The 17100-nt window shown below is 39.2% G+C and overlaps 1 non-coding gene across 1 annotated transcript; it reads right to left on the reverse strand.

Moving 5' to 3' along the window:
- Positions 1-16666: 16666 nt before the first annotated feature.
- LOC111908667 (small nucleolar RNA R71) lies at positions 16667-16773 on the reverse strand. The gene has a single exon (XR_002855944.2). It is a non-coding gene; the product is annotated as a small nucleolar RNA R71 (small nucleolar RNA).
- Between the last annotated feature and the right edge of the window lie 327 nt (positions 16774-17100).

Consider the following 17100-nt stretch of genomic DNA (forward strand, 5'->3'; position numbering starts at 1 on the left):
GTCAGGGATTATTTCATGGGGTGTTCACGACACTTTAAATATGTGGATCGTGAGATGAAAGAGTGGAAATACAGAACTATATAAATACGCTCATGACTTCAATTCTTGGACCAGGGTTGACCTTTTGAAATTATCAAAGGCTCCTTTTGCAAATACCTCTCAAAACTCCAAGGCTACACAATTCAAACATTTCTTGGAAGATCAAGTGCTTAAGGGTTTTCCTTCGATGAAGACTGCAGAGTCAATTATTAAACTATAACCGAGTGTAATTGATCCTAAAACCAATCAACCTCTTCGATGTGTGATGTGGCCTGCAACAAATCAAGTAAAACAGATCCCTATACTTCAGAATCATCCAGATGGATCTTTATAGTCCATGCTGTATTGGGTGTTTGATGAAACTACAGCCTCTGTTGTCATAAAGCATAAAAAAGGATGTATTCGCTTATATGACAGAAGAGATCTGCTTCAATTTGGGATATGGGATATTCATCAGCTGAATCTTCATCAGATTAAAGATGTAGAATATATTTTTGAGCTAGCTGCTAAAAAATATACATCTATGGTTGCAGATATCATCAACAAACGGATGTGGAACGGGGCAATGGGCAGATCAGATGTGCTTCTTGTTGACAAAGACTAATTCCAGCTAGCCCCAAACCAAGGAGGAGATTGAAGGGTCCAGTTAGTGGTTTGGTCTAGGCTTTCAATTGTAATAGTTATTTTGAGTCTTTATGATGTAATAGTGGGTTATTTTGGTGTTTACGGCTTTGTAGTGTGTTTATGACCATAAACCCCTTTACGGCCCTAAACCCTATTTCCGGTCCAAGTCCCTATAAATAGAGGTTGTGTAGGTCATTGTTAGTTTTTGATCCTAGAGAGTTCATAGTCACTGAAAACAAGTTGTACCCGACGTTTTTCAGTTATAAAGCGTGTGCAAGCTTGTTTCTATTCTACTTCTACTCCAATTCTTGCTCTCCTTGATTGTTTGATTGTTTGATCACTGGTAAGATCCGTTTTCAGGACCTTACATGACACAAAGTGGTTGGGGAGACTTAGCCTTAAAATACACAATATGCACCCCTTTTCATGCCTCACACCCCAAAATTTGCATATAAAAGGGCATCATCCCTCATTCTCTCCCTCACACCTCTACAATCGCTCTCTCTCAATAAACTCTCAACACTAGCCTATTTTTCCTTTGTTTCTCACCTACGATGTAACACCTGATTCCTGGTATGCCTTTTTATTCAAGTAGTTTGTGTTTTTCTCTAGGACTTGAAGAGTTAGGGGATCAACTCGTCGAGTAGGATCGTGACCCGTGGACATTTTAAGTGACCCACTCGATGAGTTGGGTGACTGACTCGACGAGTAGGTGCTGGGAGAGTGAAACCCTAATTATGAGGGTTTGCACCCAATATAAACACCTTAACTCTGCCTCCCTTGTCCCTAACACTCCCCTATAGTTGCATATCGAAACCCTAGTCGTTTGGTGTGTGTGTGTGTTAAGGCCATTTTGGTGTTCTTGGTTAGTTTGTGGAGCTTGGAAGGAAGGAGGAAACTTGGGATTTCGAATTGGGACTTGTGGATCTAGAGATCCTACCCCATTTCCAGCATCATCAAGGTAAATGCCCCTGTCTTGACTTATCTATGTGCTTATTCATCTTTGGAATTGGGATTTTTATGGCTTTCTAAGCCATTTTCGGATTATGAGGGGTTGAGTGGGGATTGACCTCAGATCTGGGCCTTAAGAGGGGTCTCATGGCATAAAGGTGCCAACTTTAGGGTAATGAGAGCCTCATGCTCATTGTAGAGCACTGTCTATGGACTTTTGAGCTAAAAACCCCATGCATGCGCATCAAGCTTGGAGCTTTACATATAAAATGGACATTAGGAGGCCAGATCTATGGTTTTGGTGTGTTAAATCCCATTTAAATCGACTGTATAGTAATGGTCAAGGTTGGACTCGGCGAGTCAGTGAGCATTGAACACCAAATCCTTTCTGAGGATGGATCAGTTGTTAGGAAGGAGGTCCCTTGGTTGTTTAGACACGAAAAAGGACCTTGACCTCATGGGACTCGGCGAGTGGATTGAGAAGACTCGGCGAGTCCAAGGCAATCTCCCAACCTTTGAAGATGTACTCGATGAGTTGTTCATACAACTCGGCGAGTCGTAGACTGGACAAGTTCTTATGAGGGAGATGAACTCGACGAGTTCAAGAACGAACTCGACGAGTCGGATGAAAATGGTACCAATGTTACTATTGAAGGACAACCCGTCGAGTTCTTGCTAGACTCGACGAGCTGAGTTGGGGTTTCTATCGGGATAGAGGAGCATGGACTCGACGAGTTGGTAGGCCAACTCAGCGAGTCAGGTCAACTGGATGTTAACTTTAACTGGACTTGGGTTGACCCTGGTGAAGGGTTGTATGTTTTATTCATTGACTTAGAAGGTTGTCATGTAGGGAGTGAGGAGTCGAGGAGAGTCGATATTCATGCAGAGGATAGGTCAGACACTACACGACATTGAGGTGAGTTACCTTCCAATAAGGGTGGGTCTACGGCCACAATGTCGGCCCACCAAAAGGGGTATTTGGTAGATGATTGTCTTTGTGACAATTATCTTGGTATGGTTACATGTTTTGGTCATGAGATATGCCTGTGTGATATGCTATGTGAGTAGAATTGATTGGTTGTCCCTGACATCAGTCTTTAGGATCGAAGGGTAGGACAGTACCTAGTTATGCCTGACGGTATGATTATATTTTGTTACTGTATGCTAGTGCTAGGGTTGAAATAGTCCCCAGTTACCGGTTGAAAGATACCGATGGCATGTACCAATTGAAAGATACCGATTATGGTTACCGGTTGAAAGATACAAATGGAAGTTACCGGTTGTAAGATACTGATGATGTTATATGGTATGTGGTATGCTGGGGGAACTCACTAAGCTTCATGCTTACACTTTTAGTTTGGGTTTCAGGTACCTCTTCGTCTAAGGGGAATGAGCCAACAGGGTAGCAGCGCATCACACACATGGTTTCCATATCAGATTTCCTAGGATTGTACTCTGATTTTCATTGTTCCTGATGATATGGTTTTTGAGACATGACTTTATGTTTATATAAATGATGTAATATTGACAATGTTTTGCTAAAATGCTCTATGATTTACTTAATCTTAAGATGAAATTTTTTGCCTCAAAATTTGGGATGTTACAAGTTGGTATCAGAGCCTTGGTTTGATGTAAGTCCCTAATCTGCTTGTGTATCAATCAGATCCGTTTGATGGTGTGGAATCTCAATCAAACGGATGATGCCAGATTAAATTAAGAAGAAAAGGAGAAGAAGAAGATGATGAATCTTGTATGTATTGATATGAGTGAAGATCTGGATACAAGATTCACACACACTAACACACACACACTCTCTTTTTTCTCTCTCTAGAACACCTTCAAATGCACACACTTAAGCTCCTCTGGTGTTCATCACTCTATTCCTCACACCCCTCACCCCTATATATATATACACATGGGAAACATGGGCCGTAAACAGGGTTTACGGCCATAAACTCACTCACCGACCGTAAACAGCTAAACAATACATAAAAATACAATTTCTCAGAAAAGCAACATATAAACCATATTTTTGACCCAACAATCTCTCCCTTGGTTTATAACTTTCTTTTCTTTTATTAAATGACCAAACAAGCTCCCCCTAAAAAGTAGCTGGCTTTTCTTGTTAATCTTCATTGGGAACTTGGCTTAAGCATTAATCTTCAAATTCTTCACAACTTCAAGATGAACTTGATGAATCTTCAATGAATGACTTCATCTTGAGCAGTTGGGATTTTCTTCAAAGTTTGGCTTTGAACGCACGTCGGGTGAGGAGGCTTGATGTACTGATTCTTGAAAGATAGTGATATTAGCTTGAGAATCTTCAGAGAGAACATTAGAGAGAACTGAACTTCTAGATCACTTCAGCAGGTACAAAGATAGCAGCAGACTGATTGAGGAGGCTTCAATGTAATCCATCACATATTCTTCAATTTCAGCTTCATCTTGCTTCTGGGGTTGAAAGATTGAATGTCGAAAGAATAATCTTCATTTCTTGCTCTTCGAATGCGAATTCTTCGATGATCACGGATGAAGCCTTGGCTTAGAAATCTTCGACACAAACTTCATGAGTCTTATCTATATCTGAAATCACTTTTCAAGACAAAACAAAACTAAAAGAAAACTTAGCACAGAAACAAAAATATTTTTGGATTTTCTTTTGATTTTCTTGAACAAGAAATAAAACATAAATAACACTATTTTTAGATTTTTTTTTTAATTTTCTGATTTTTTTAATTTTTAATTTTTCATTCTCCCCTAATATTTAAACTAGAAGAAACTATGAACAAATTTAACAAAAATAAAATGATATCTAACTTTAAGAATGATTTGGGATCAAAGTTTTTAGACAGCCTTAATCCACTTGTTGGTACATTCTATCTTCACGTCTTTGTCTGGTCGATCGTCGGTATTGTTGTCCACTTAAACACGAAAAATTGTGACAGATTTAGGACATACTATTTTTTACAAGACAAGGTGAACTTAAGTTTCTAGATATTATATCTGGTCTTAAGTTCTTAGATACTATATCTTAAGGACCATTCAGCTGACGACGACCAGGGATATTATTATCCACCTAAATTGAGCAACGAGATCTATAGACAATCTGTATGTGTTCAATTTTAGTTGTACTAGAACGTGTTTCCCACTTCCTGGTATGCCCCAGTTGATGAGTTTTAGCCATAAGAACTTTCCTATGTGCGCATGCAAAACCCTAATGCTCGGATCTAGGCTTTCTAATAAACATGCTTTGAATCCAAGTCTTCTAATGACTAATTAGGCTAAATAACAACATTGAAACAGATCTAGAATCATACCTTTGAATTCCTTGTTGATCTTGAGGTCTTGGAGCTTCTAGAGTCACAAATGTCACTCCTCTAATGGCTTACAAACACTAATAGCAAGAGGATGATTTAGGAGAGAGGAGAGGGGAGGAATTTCGACCAGAGGTTCCTTGCTTTTGGAGATGTGTCGAATTCCATCAGCCATAGGGTCTATTTATACTTGTAGACTCCTTAAGGGTTACAACCTAAACCCTAATTGCATAATCTTCTCTTAAGGCTATCCAAATCCATTCCTAGATAACCATATGGACGATTTTAGCTATCCTAAAGCTCTTAGAATTCATCCATACCATATCCAAATGGATTTACAGTCTAAAGCTTAACTATCAAACAATTGACAGTTTATACCCCTTTATTTAATTAATCTTTTTAAGTCACCAAATTAATTCTAATTAATTCTATGACTTATATTAATCAAATAACAAATATATTATTCATTATATTATTCCCATAATATATTAATAATATTTACTCTCTCTTATTAAATCATCCTATCAAGTTGCTATGGTGAAGGCAACCCAAAAGGACCATGCACAACCAGATCAAATACTTGCCTAATATAGTTACAGCCTTAGACACTATTCCAACAGTCTCCCACTTGGATAAGTCTAGTAACTATACAAGTACAATTCGGTTTGCAATCATAGCTCTCAAAGACGCTGTCAACTCTGATCTAATCAATCTTGTCCTTCAGATAAGGGAACGTACAGTCCTCTGTTAGATATCATGCTGACAATCCTATGGAATGGTTAGTCAAGCATTTAGGTTTCTCGATCTCTGATTTATTTGACATAGAACTTAATCGAACACATCAATTCAGTTCTGACCGGGCCCGGCACATAAGTCAAATCAAATCATCGAGCGGCCGAGATATCGCTTTTACCTTCTTAGATAAAAGTTACAGATAAACTTCGACTTATATGCATTTACTTATTCATTAACCAACTATACACAACAATGCGTTTTATAACACCGAGTTACTGATGCGTTTTCGCATTATCAATGTACAACCAATTAACAAATAATAAACCATATATCTAGGTTTTAAGACTATATGATATTATCTTCTTGCGATCACCCTTTTATATCTTATTCCATAAGGTGATTCCAACAAGCACGGGTTTATTCCAATGCTCAAAACTAGTTCATAAGCACTCATGAACGTTGCAGCAACCCTTTGCTATGTCTAACACCATTTAGACATTCTACACACCAATTCATGACAATCTTCATTCATATCTACTTCCAACATATGAACGATTGTGGACCATTTGAACAATTCGATTATTCCTAATAAACTCAATTATTCTGGAAGTCAAAACATGCAAAGTGAAACAATAGTTAAACAATTAACATAAGATAGTAACTTTACTCATAAATAAAACTCCTTTATTTATTCATCAAATGTCAATTACATTTATCTATTACACGTTTCTAACACTATCTAATCTATGCTAATATCATCCTTCAGCCCAATACTCCTAGCATGTTGTAAGTGCTTAACCCTACTCAGTCCCTTCGTAAGCGGATCTGCTGGGTTATCTTCTGATGATATCCTCTTCACTACGAGTTGTCCTTCTTCTACACGATGTCTAATGAAGTGATATTTTCTGTCGATATGTCTTGATCTACTATGATCCCTCGGTTCCTTGGTTAAGGCAACCGCACCTTCGTTATCACAGAAAATCTCTACTGGCTCCTTTATGGCAGGTACAACTCCAAGATCACCGATGAAGTTCTTTAGCCATATTGCCTCCTTCGACGCTTCGCTCGCTGCAATGTACTCTGATTCACACGTTGAATCAGCTACGGTTTCCTGTTTGGAACTCTTCCATGTCACTGCTCCTCCATTTAGGGTAAAGACCCAGCCCGACTGCGAACGATAGTTGTCCCTGTCGGTCTGAAAGCTGGCGTCACTATACCCTCGCACCTTCAAGTCATCACTCCCTCCGAGGACTAAGAACCATTCCTTCGTCCTCCGAAGGTACTTAAGGATATTCTTCACCGCAATCCAATGTGCTTTGCCAGGATTCCCTTGATATCTGCTAACCATGCTCAAAGCAAAGGCTACATCAGGGCGAGTACAAGTCATAGCGTACATGATTGAGCCAACTGCGGAAGCGTATGGTACTCGGCTCATTTCTGCTATCTCAGCTTCGGTACTCGGACTTTGAGTCTTACTCAATTTGGCATTACTTTGTATCGGTAGTTCTCCCTTCTTTGAGTTTTCCATACTAAAACGTTTTAGCACCTTCTCTAAGTAAGTATTCTGACTAAGTCCAATTAGTCTCTTACTTCTTTCTCTTACTATCCTTATTCCCAAAATGTAAGAAGCCTCTCCGAGGTCCTTCATAGCGAAGCACTTCCCGAGCCAGGACTTAACCTCCTGTAGAGTCGGGATGTTGTTTCCTATGAGTAATATGTCATCGACATATAGAACGAGGGAGCTTACTATACTCCCACTGGCTTTGACATATACACAAGACTCGTCTTCGCTTCGTACAAATCCAAACTCTTTGACTTTCTCATCGAAGCAAAGATTCCATCTGCGAGACGCTTGCTTAAGTCCATAAATGGACTTCTCAAGCTTACACACTCTATTCGGATGCTTCGGATCCACAAACCCCTCGGGCTGAGCCATGTAAACATCCTCAGCCAACTTCCCATTAAGGAAAGCGGTCTTGACATCCATTTGCCAAATCTCATAATCATGAAATGCGGCAATAGGTAGCATCACTCTAATAGATTTAATCTTCGCAACTGGTGAGAAGGTCTCATCATAGTCAACTTCGGGAGTTTGAGTAAAGCCCTTCGCGACCAATCGCGCTTTATATGTGTGCACGTTTCCATCCACGTCGGTCTTCTTCTTGAAGATCCATTTGCACCCAACGGTCTTACGTCCGGGCACATAATCAACCAAATTCCAAACTTGGTTATCATACATGGATTAGATCTCGCTATCCATTTCCATTTCGCAGACTCCGGGCCTGCCATGGCTTCCTTATAGCTATTAGTTTCATCAAGATTTATTAGTGTACCATCACTAGTATATGTGTCCCCTTCGGTAGTAATATGAAAACCATAAAACTGGGGTAGAACTCTAACTCTATCGAAACGTCTAAGAGGTAAGGATTCGTCAATCGGTTCAACCGGAGTTTCCTCCTCGGGTTGAGTGCCAGCGGTAGAGGTTCCTTCATCTATCGACTCTTGAATCTCTTCAAGCTCGATTTGCCTCCCACTGTCTCCTTGGCTTATGAGTTCTCACTCTCGGAAAACTCCTCTCCTCGCAACGAAGACAACATTGTCCTTCGGTCTATAGAAGAGATATCCAAAGGATGTCTGCGGGTAGCCGATGAAAATACATCGCTCACTTCGAGGTTCAAGCTTGTCGTGAGTATCTCGTCTTACGAAAGCCTCGCAACCCCAAACCTTGATATGTGCCAACGAGGGAGCTTTCCCTGTCCACATCTCGTGAGGTGTTTTGGCAACCTTCTTAGTAGGGACTCGGTTACGGATATGGGCGGCAGTCTCTAAGGCATACCCCCAGAAAGAGATTGGTAGTGAAGCACGACTCATCATAGAGCGAACCATATCCAATAAGGTTTGATTACGCCTTTCTGCCACACCATTCAACTGCGGTGTCCTAGGAGGCGTCAATTGCGAAACTATTCCACACTCCTTGAGATAATCGTGGAATTCAAGACTTAGGTACTCTCCTCCTCGATCGGATCGAAGCATCTTGATTTTCCTGCCCAATTGATTCTCCACTTCGTTCTTGAACTCTTTGAACTTTTCAAAGGTTTCTGACTTTTGCTTGATTAAGTAGATATACCCATATCTACTATAGTCATCGGTAAAAGTCACGTAGAAGCGGTTCCCATCCTTCGTGGTTGATCTAAACGGTCCACATACATCGGTATGTATTAGGTCCAATAGACCTTCACCCCTTTCACATGTACTCGTGAAGGGTGACTTAGTCATCTTTCCAAGTAAACAAGACTCGCATGTGTCATCTTCCCTAAGGTCGAATGACTCCAACACTCCATCCTTTTGGAGTTGGGCTATGCGTTTCTTGTTGACATGTCCAAGACGACAATGCCACAAGGATGCTTTATCCATACTAGTGGAAGAATCAATATTCAAAACATCATTTCCTAAGTTATCAACAATCATAACAGTTTCATATATTCCATTACATGGTATAGCTTCAAAGTGAAAGGCGCCATTTAGATAAGCTAAAATAGAACCATTCTCATTATTAAAAGAAAATCTAAATCCTTGTCTATACAAACCATGAAATGAAATGATGTTTCTTGCCATTTCTGGCGAATAGCAACAATTGTTCAAATCTAAAACTAAACTATTCCTAAGCACTAAAGAATACACTCCAATCTTGGTTACAGGCGACGATCTTCTGTTCCCCATGATTAGATTGATCCTTCCTTGCTCCACATCCCTACTTCTTCTTAGTCCCTGCACATTAGAACAAATGTGATAACCACAACCGGTATCAAGAACCCAAGAAATAGCATGATTAGAATCGTTAGATTTGATTGTGTATATACCTGCGAAAGATGGCTTGATCTTTCCTTCTTTGATTGCTTGCAGGTAATCTGGGCAGCTTCTCTTCCAATGTCCTATCTTGTGGCAGTGGTGGCACTCTGCCTCCTTCGGGTTAGAGTAGGGCTTGGCGGGATCAACTTTGGTCCCACTAGAAGAGGCACCATCTCGGGCTTTCGCCTTGCGATAGTTCTTTGATGAAGCTTTCCTCTTCTTTCCCTTCCCTTGACCAATAGCCAAGACAGGAGTAGCTGTCGGATTGGGAGTAGGTGCAACAGACTTGTCTTTGAAGTTGCTCTCAGCAACCCTCAAGAGACCTTGGAGTTTGCTTAGGGTGACCTCTTCTTTGTTCATGTGGTAGGTCATCCTAAATTAGTTGTACATCGGAGACAAAGAGTGAAGCACCATGTCAATCGCCAAGTCTTCCCCGAAGTCAACATTTAACTTGCGAAGGCGGTCGACATACCTTTGCATCTTTTGCAAGTGCACGGTAAGAGATTCTCCATGACCCATCTTCGCGGAAATCATGTTAGTGAAAATCTCATACCACTCTTTTCTCGCGTTTTGGTGGTACCTCTCCAATAAGTCTTGGTGCATCTTGTACGGGTACATGTCCTCGTAGGACTTTTGGAATTCGGAGTTCATGGTAGCGATCATGATGCAATGTACCTTCGTTGCATCTCGCTCATGAGTTTCAAAGGCGGTGATTTCGGCTGGAGTAGCGATTTCGGTGTTGATTTTCTCGAGCTTCTCATCAAGGACATACTCCTTGTCGTCATAGCGAGCAATCGTGCGAATGTATCTTATCCATTCGCTAAAGTTCGTTCCATCGAAGGTGACCTTTTGGCAAAGGCTCATCAACGTGCAAGAACTAGCAGCAGCGTTGTTTGCGTTTGACATCTACAATTAGAAAAGGACAAAGGTAGATTAGAATAAGAATCCCTAATTATCACCCAATAAGAAAAATTAGGGCTAGGATCCAACAATAACATTTACATATTAGAAAAGGGATGCCGTAATCTAACATGCAAATAAATTGAAGGTAAGTGAATGACGATTCACTAATTCTCCATCACAAAACCTAAACTATTAGTCCTAAGTGTTTTTGAGAATTCCTAGGTTCGGATGAGATTCATTGAAACTATTCAATGGCATGTTTAAATCTCGATATGCCCCTCTTGTTTGTGACTGGGGTGCCGAGGATCACAAAGCGGGTGTGAATTACCATGCAAATTCACATGGTGCCTTCATTGTAACGATCACCTATTTGATGTGCCGGTAAACCACACACACTCCATCAAACTATGATATACAATGAATCACCCTTTTCCACCTTCGCTTAGAGCCAATTAGTGTGCCGGTAAACCACACACGCTCGACTAACATCTTAGCAAGGTGCAAAGTGTAATTTCATGGAATTGCATCAATTCACTTTTCCTAAAGTAACTAGGATTGGGAAATTTTTAAAAAAATATGTGTAGTTACTTTATCTTTCTTATTATACTTTTAATGAGAGGATGAGGTTGCCCTATCCTACCCGTTCGGCTAACGACCCTCTACCAATCAAGCAAGCGGTGGGTGTGAGTGTACACCCATTAAGCGCCATTTTATAGGCCGCAACCTTATACCCACCTTATAGATTGGCTTCATGAATGAGGCCTACTAATGGTAAGACTAGCATTTAGTTATACATATATATATTATACTAGTAATATCATATTAGTATAGGGTTGTATTTTAAAACTTTTAAAATCTAGGATTTTGAAATTTAAGTTGTCTAAATTAAAACTTTTAATCACAAATATAAATTTCAAAACTTGAGGGCAAGTTTTAAACATTTAAAAAATGGAGGATCAAATAACAAATAATTCCAATTAACAATTAATATCCTAATTATCTATATTTGATTTATTCAAGATTTCTTTTCAGATAATTACCAAAATAATCAAAATAATTAATTAATTATCATATAAGGAATTAAATATTTTATTATAAGATAAATATCTTTAATTATATCAAGATTGCAGTTATATTTATCACAAAAACGAATTAACATTGATCTAATTAGTTTATGGAAAGTTTAGATAAGATAATTACAAAGAAATCCCGAATCTGGCCATTCCTGACGCCTGGACTCGCCGAGTGCACAAGGGGACTCGCCGAGTCAGGCCTACTCGCCGAGTCCACCTTGGGACTCGCCGAGTCAGTGACTCAGAAACCTAAAAATCGAATTTTGCAGGTTTGTTTCAGTTAATCAAGCAACAATTTAAAGAAAACCAAGCTAGGCTCTGATACCACTGATGGGTTTTAGCCATAAGAACTTTCCTATGTGTGCATGCAAAACCCTAATGCTCGGATCTAGGCTTTCTAATAAACATGCTTTGAATCCAAGTCTTCTAATGACTAATTAGGCTAAATAACAACATTGAAACAGATCTAGAATCATACCTTTGAATTCCTTGTTGATCTTGAGGTCTTGGAGCTTCTAGAGTCACAAATGTCACTCCTCTAATGGCTTACAAACACCAATAGCAAGAGGATGATTTAGGAGAGAGGAGAGGGGAGGAATTTCGACCAGAGGTTCCTTGCTTTTGGAGATGTGTCGAATTCCATCAGCCATAGGGTCTATTTATACTTGTAGACTCCTTAAGGGTTACAACCTAAACCCTAATTGGATAATCTTCTCTTAAGGCTATCCAAATCCATTCCTAGATAACCATATGGACGATTTTAGCTATCCTAAAGCTCTTAGAATTCGTCCATACCATATCCAAATGGATTTACAGTCTAAAGCTTAACTATCAAACAATTGACAGTTTATACCCCTTTATTTAATTAATCTCTTTAAGTCACCAAATTAATTCTAATTAATTCTATGACTTATATTAATCAAATAACAAATATATTATTCATTATATTATTCCCATAATATATTAATAATATTTAATCTCTCTTATTAAATCATCCTATCAAGTTGCTATGGTGAAGGCAACCCAAAAGGACCATGCACAACCGGATCAAATACTTGCCTAATATAGTTACAACCTTAGACACTATTCCAACACCAGTAATCAAGAACTTCCAGAGTACTCCTTACACCGGGTGAGCAGACAATCATTCGGAGAGAAGATAGATTCAGATTGCTATAACTTATTGTTTCAGAGGGGTTGAGAAGTAGAAGGATGCATATGCTGTGTACCAGGTCGAATTGGAAGTCACGCAAAGGAGACAGCATATGGCTAATAGATAAGAGGAATTTCATATATTTATAATATGTAGAGAAATAGAGTTGCATATGTTGTATACCAGTTCAGATTGGAAGTCACGCAAAGGAGACAACATATGACTAACAGATAGAAAGAAAGAAAACGATTTTCTACAGACCTAATTTATCGGAATTTACGAGTCGCCCCATCAATACTGGAATTAAGGACAGAAGCCGCACATCGAGGAAAAGTTAAACCACAGTTCCAAGTACGGGTTCATTTAATGTGACGAGTGGATTCCCATATATATCTCCCTGCTCAACCTATCCGAGCGTCGTATTGTCATGCTGAACGGATCTAACTAGGTCAAAATATGTCAAGACTATGAATTTCTTAAGTTCAACTCTGCCTAGTCAAGTCCATTTAGAATCTTTCGTGCCTACCGACGCATCAAACCAGAGCAAAGGCCCTTCAACTTTGGGTATGTTACGTAGAATCAGGTTTCCTGTTATCACTTGATAATATCACTTCCCAAAACATCTCCCTCAAGCACATTTCATAACCAAATTTTTTTTTTTAAATTTTCTAATTTTTGTTTTGTTTTTATTTCTCCCCCTAAATTTGTTCATAGGAGAGAAACGAAAGTAAATGCGCAAATTTAAATTATCCTAAAACAAAAATTAGTCTTTAAAGCGAATCAGCTTAAGAAAAACTCAGGAGTATAGAGAAGAAAACTCAAACCGTAAGTCACCGATTGAATTTGCATCCAGAAGTTCTGAGAACAACACGCGTAATCTCAGAACAGATCCGAAAATTCTTCATGTCATTAAGCACAAACCCCGTGAGTGATCACTTATTTTCTTCCCTTCCCGCAAAGGACACATTCTCCCAAACAATGTTCTGAGTGTTGTACAGTTGAGAGATGTCTCCTATCAAGTGCCAGGATCAGCCACTACCAACAAACCGAAGTCTGATGATATGCCTCCATAGCTGCTCCGACATAGACTGGGATTAGTTGGTCTTTGGAACCCAATCCATTTTGAAACTGGGTCGACCTTTGTCATCCTTGCACGGTACTTTCTCCCATGACATATCTTGTTTATCACAAATAGAACATGAAGAAATATTAGAGTCATTAGTTGATTTACGAGAGTGAGCCTTTGAACCCATTTGTAGTTGGGTTTAACCCATTTCTTTTTCGATCTGATGGGTGGCTCAGTACTTGCTTTTGATCTTGATGTCGGCCGTTGAGATGACTTTGATTTTGGCTTCACGGGAGCATCTCTTGGATTTGGCTTCTTGGCCGACATTCCCTTCTTGCCCTTGGGATTTTGATTCTTGTCCTTTGAGGTTTGATTCTTGGCCTTGGGAGTTGAATTCTTGGCCTTCTTGGGATTCTATTCGTCAATGTCTGATCATGATCTCGAGGGGTTTCTTTTGAAGTATCTCCCTCTTGGTGCGTTCTGCCAGCCTTGTGCATAATAGGGAACGTATGCACGATTTGGACAATTTCGGGCAATGTGACCAGGTGTTCCACAGTGAAAACAAGTCTATTTCTTCACTGGGAAATTGTTTCTTCCTGCCCCTGGTGGGGTATTGATATGTGCATAATTAGTTAATTATTTAGTATACATTTTTATTCATTTTAACTAATTATGTGAATAATATGGACAAAAGGTACTTAATATTGTTTAAATTTTGTTTTTAGTCCAAAAGATATGCTTGGGAGTGAAAGGGAGCAAGGGAAAGCAATTAAAGACCAAAGAATGAAGATTGAGGAACAAAAGTCCATCTACTCGGCGAGTACACGTGCCTACTCGACGAGTCCATCTGAATATTCCAGAAGATAGTCACGACTCCTGATCTAAGACGGATAACAACGAGTCTACTCGGCAAGTTGGGTATGCTACTCGCCGAGTACCCCTTGTGTTGAGATATCTATAAAAATCGAACCTGTATCCGAGGGGAACACACTTTTGGCGATTTTGGAAGATCCTTCTGCGATTAAGAGCACTGTAAGACGCTGAGGAATTCTAATCTCCAACCTTTTGAAGAATTGAAGCAACTAGGTTAATCATTCCACTTAAGCTTTAGGATTTGATGATGTCTAATCTAGTTGAACTTGTTTTTGTGTGTGATTTTACTGCAACTATGAACTAATTTCGTTTTTGTTTCTGTTTGGGGAATACCAAGGAACTCCTATGGTTTAATTCGTAGTTTTGATTAATTGTTTATTGGTGATCTATTAAATTAAGTTTGTTAAAGACCCTTATGCATTAATCATGATTATTTTCTGTTAATTGGAAGACAATTAAGCTGCATGAACATCTCTTAGTTGTTAACCTCATATGTCTATGTGAACACCAATTCATATGCTTATGAATAATGATTATGAAACTAAGATTAATAAGACAATAATTAGATTAATGTGTGAGCTTGTTTGAGAAACCATCAAACAAGAGGTTAATTGATTTACTAAATTGATTCATCACTACAAATCTTATTTAATCCAAATCATTAATCTAGGGAATTAATTAGTTTAAACATTTGATCACCGCTTAAATTAATTAATTGTCTAAGGGCTAGGAGTAATGAACATTAACCTAACCACTTTAATTGGTAGCCAAAAACAATTAATCTATCATAAATATAAATAACCATAGGAGTGAATTGGTTGAACCTAAATAGAAACGTCTTTATCAAATTTGGTGAATTAGTTGTTTGTTTTAGTCATTTAGTTAATTAAGTGTTGCTTAAGTTTCTAGTCTTGAAAAACTAGAAGAAAAACCTTTTACTTTCATTAATTGTTTTAGTTAAAATTAGTTGTTGGTTTAACTTTCCGTTCCCTGAGTTCGACACCTTACTTACTAAACTATGCCACTAAAAGACAGGTTCACTGCCTTTGTGTGCTAAATATATTAATAAAAGTAGGGAATAAAACAAGTGCATTTTACACACATCAAGTTTTTGGCGCCGTTGCCGGGGAACGGTTCTAAATAATTAATCTAATACCTAATTTTTTCGATCCTTTGTGTGAGTTTACTTGCATAAAGTTACTTTATTACAGTTTAGTAGTCAGTAATTAGGTCTTAGCATCTATTTTAGTTTTTAATATTTAGTTATAATTTTTTCAAAAACACATTGGTACTCGCCGAGTGCAGTCGCATCTACTCGGCGAGTACAAACGTAATCAGCAGTAAATTTTTGATTATTTTTAGGACGATCTTTTTGTTCTTTTTATGCTTTTATTCTGTTTATTTTAGGACTTTCATGACCAGAGGATCAAACACCCCGCTGGTACCCCCATTTGAAGATCCCGAGACCGCATTGAAAAGAAACAACGGAAAGGACGTGGAGAGTTCAAGTACACCAAAGAAATCACCATTGTCCAATTTAAAGACTGTTTTTGGGAAAAAGAAGAGCAGCAAATCAGGAGCATCCAGCGCTTCCTTAGTAATCGACGAACCGGCTAAGGAGGATATCGAGTACGAGACCGAGGAAGAGGAGGACCCGACATACGAGCACGAAACCGAGTCCGAGGAAGAGTTAGCTGTCACAATGTCTAACATTGATGAAATCCCCATGGGAGAATGGAAGAAGAGGATGCGAGACGACACTGGCCCGGGACTTGTGCATCCCGCAATTCCCGCGACTGCTACCTTCGAGCTAAAGGGTCATATCCTAGCTTTACTAAAGGAAATACCTTTTTATGGAAAAGAACATGAAGATGCCTACAAACATTTGGATGAAGTCAATGATGTAGCTGATTACTTCAATGTTCCAAATGTGCCCCGCGAGACTCAGCTACTTCGTATGCTTCCGGTGACATTCAAAGGTGCTGCAAAAGACTGGCTCAAGTCACTTCCCCTCGGATCAGTCACCACTTGGGCCAAGATGAAAGAAGAATTCATTGATCACTTTTACTCACCTTCCAAGATAGCCAAGTTGAAGAAGGCCATTGCTAACTTTGAACAACAAGCTGGAGAGTCGCTATATGAAGCATGGGAGAGGTACAAGAGCTTATTAAGAAACTGCCCACACCATGACCTAAACAGCCAGCAAGAAGTATCCATCTTCTATGATGGAGTCAATGTCATAACCAGACAGTTACTAGACTCGCAAGGCCCGCTCACAAAGAAGCCACCCCCAGTGATCAAAGAATTGATTGAAGAATTCTCTAAACACTCTAGAGAATACCACAACCCTAGGCATGATGTCACTAGGGGAGCCGCTTATGCAGCTACTGAAGACTTATCCGCGGTCATGGCTATGCTAAAAACAATGGATAGGAGGATGGATAAGATGGATCAAATAATCCATGCTATTCGGGTGGGTTGTGAAAACTACAATGGGCCTCACCTCACTAGGGAATGTGA

Source organism: Lactuca sativa, chromosome 5 (assembly GCF_002870075.4).
Source record: "Lactuca sativa cultivar Salinas chromosome 5, Lsat_Salinas_v11, whole genome shotgun sequence".
NCBI lineage: Eukaryota > Viridiplantae > Streptophyta > Magnoliopsida > Asterales > Asteraceae > Lactuca > Lactuca sativa.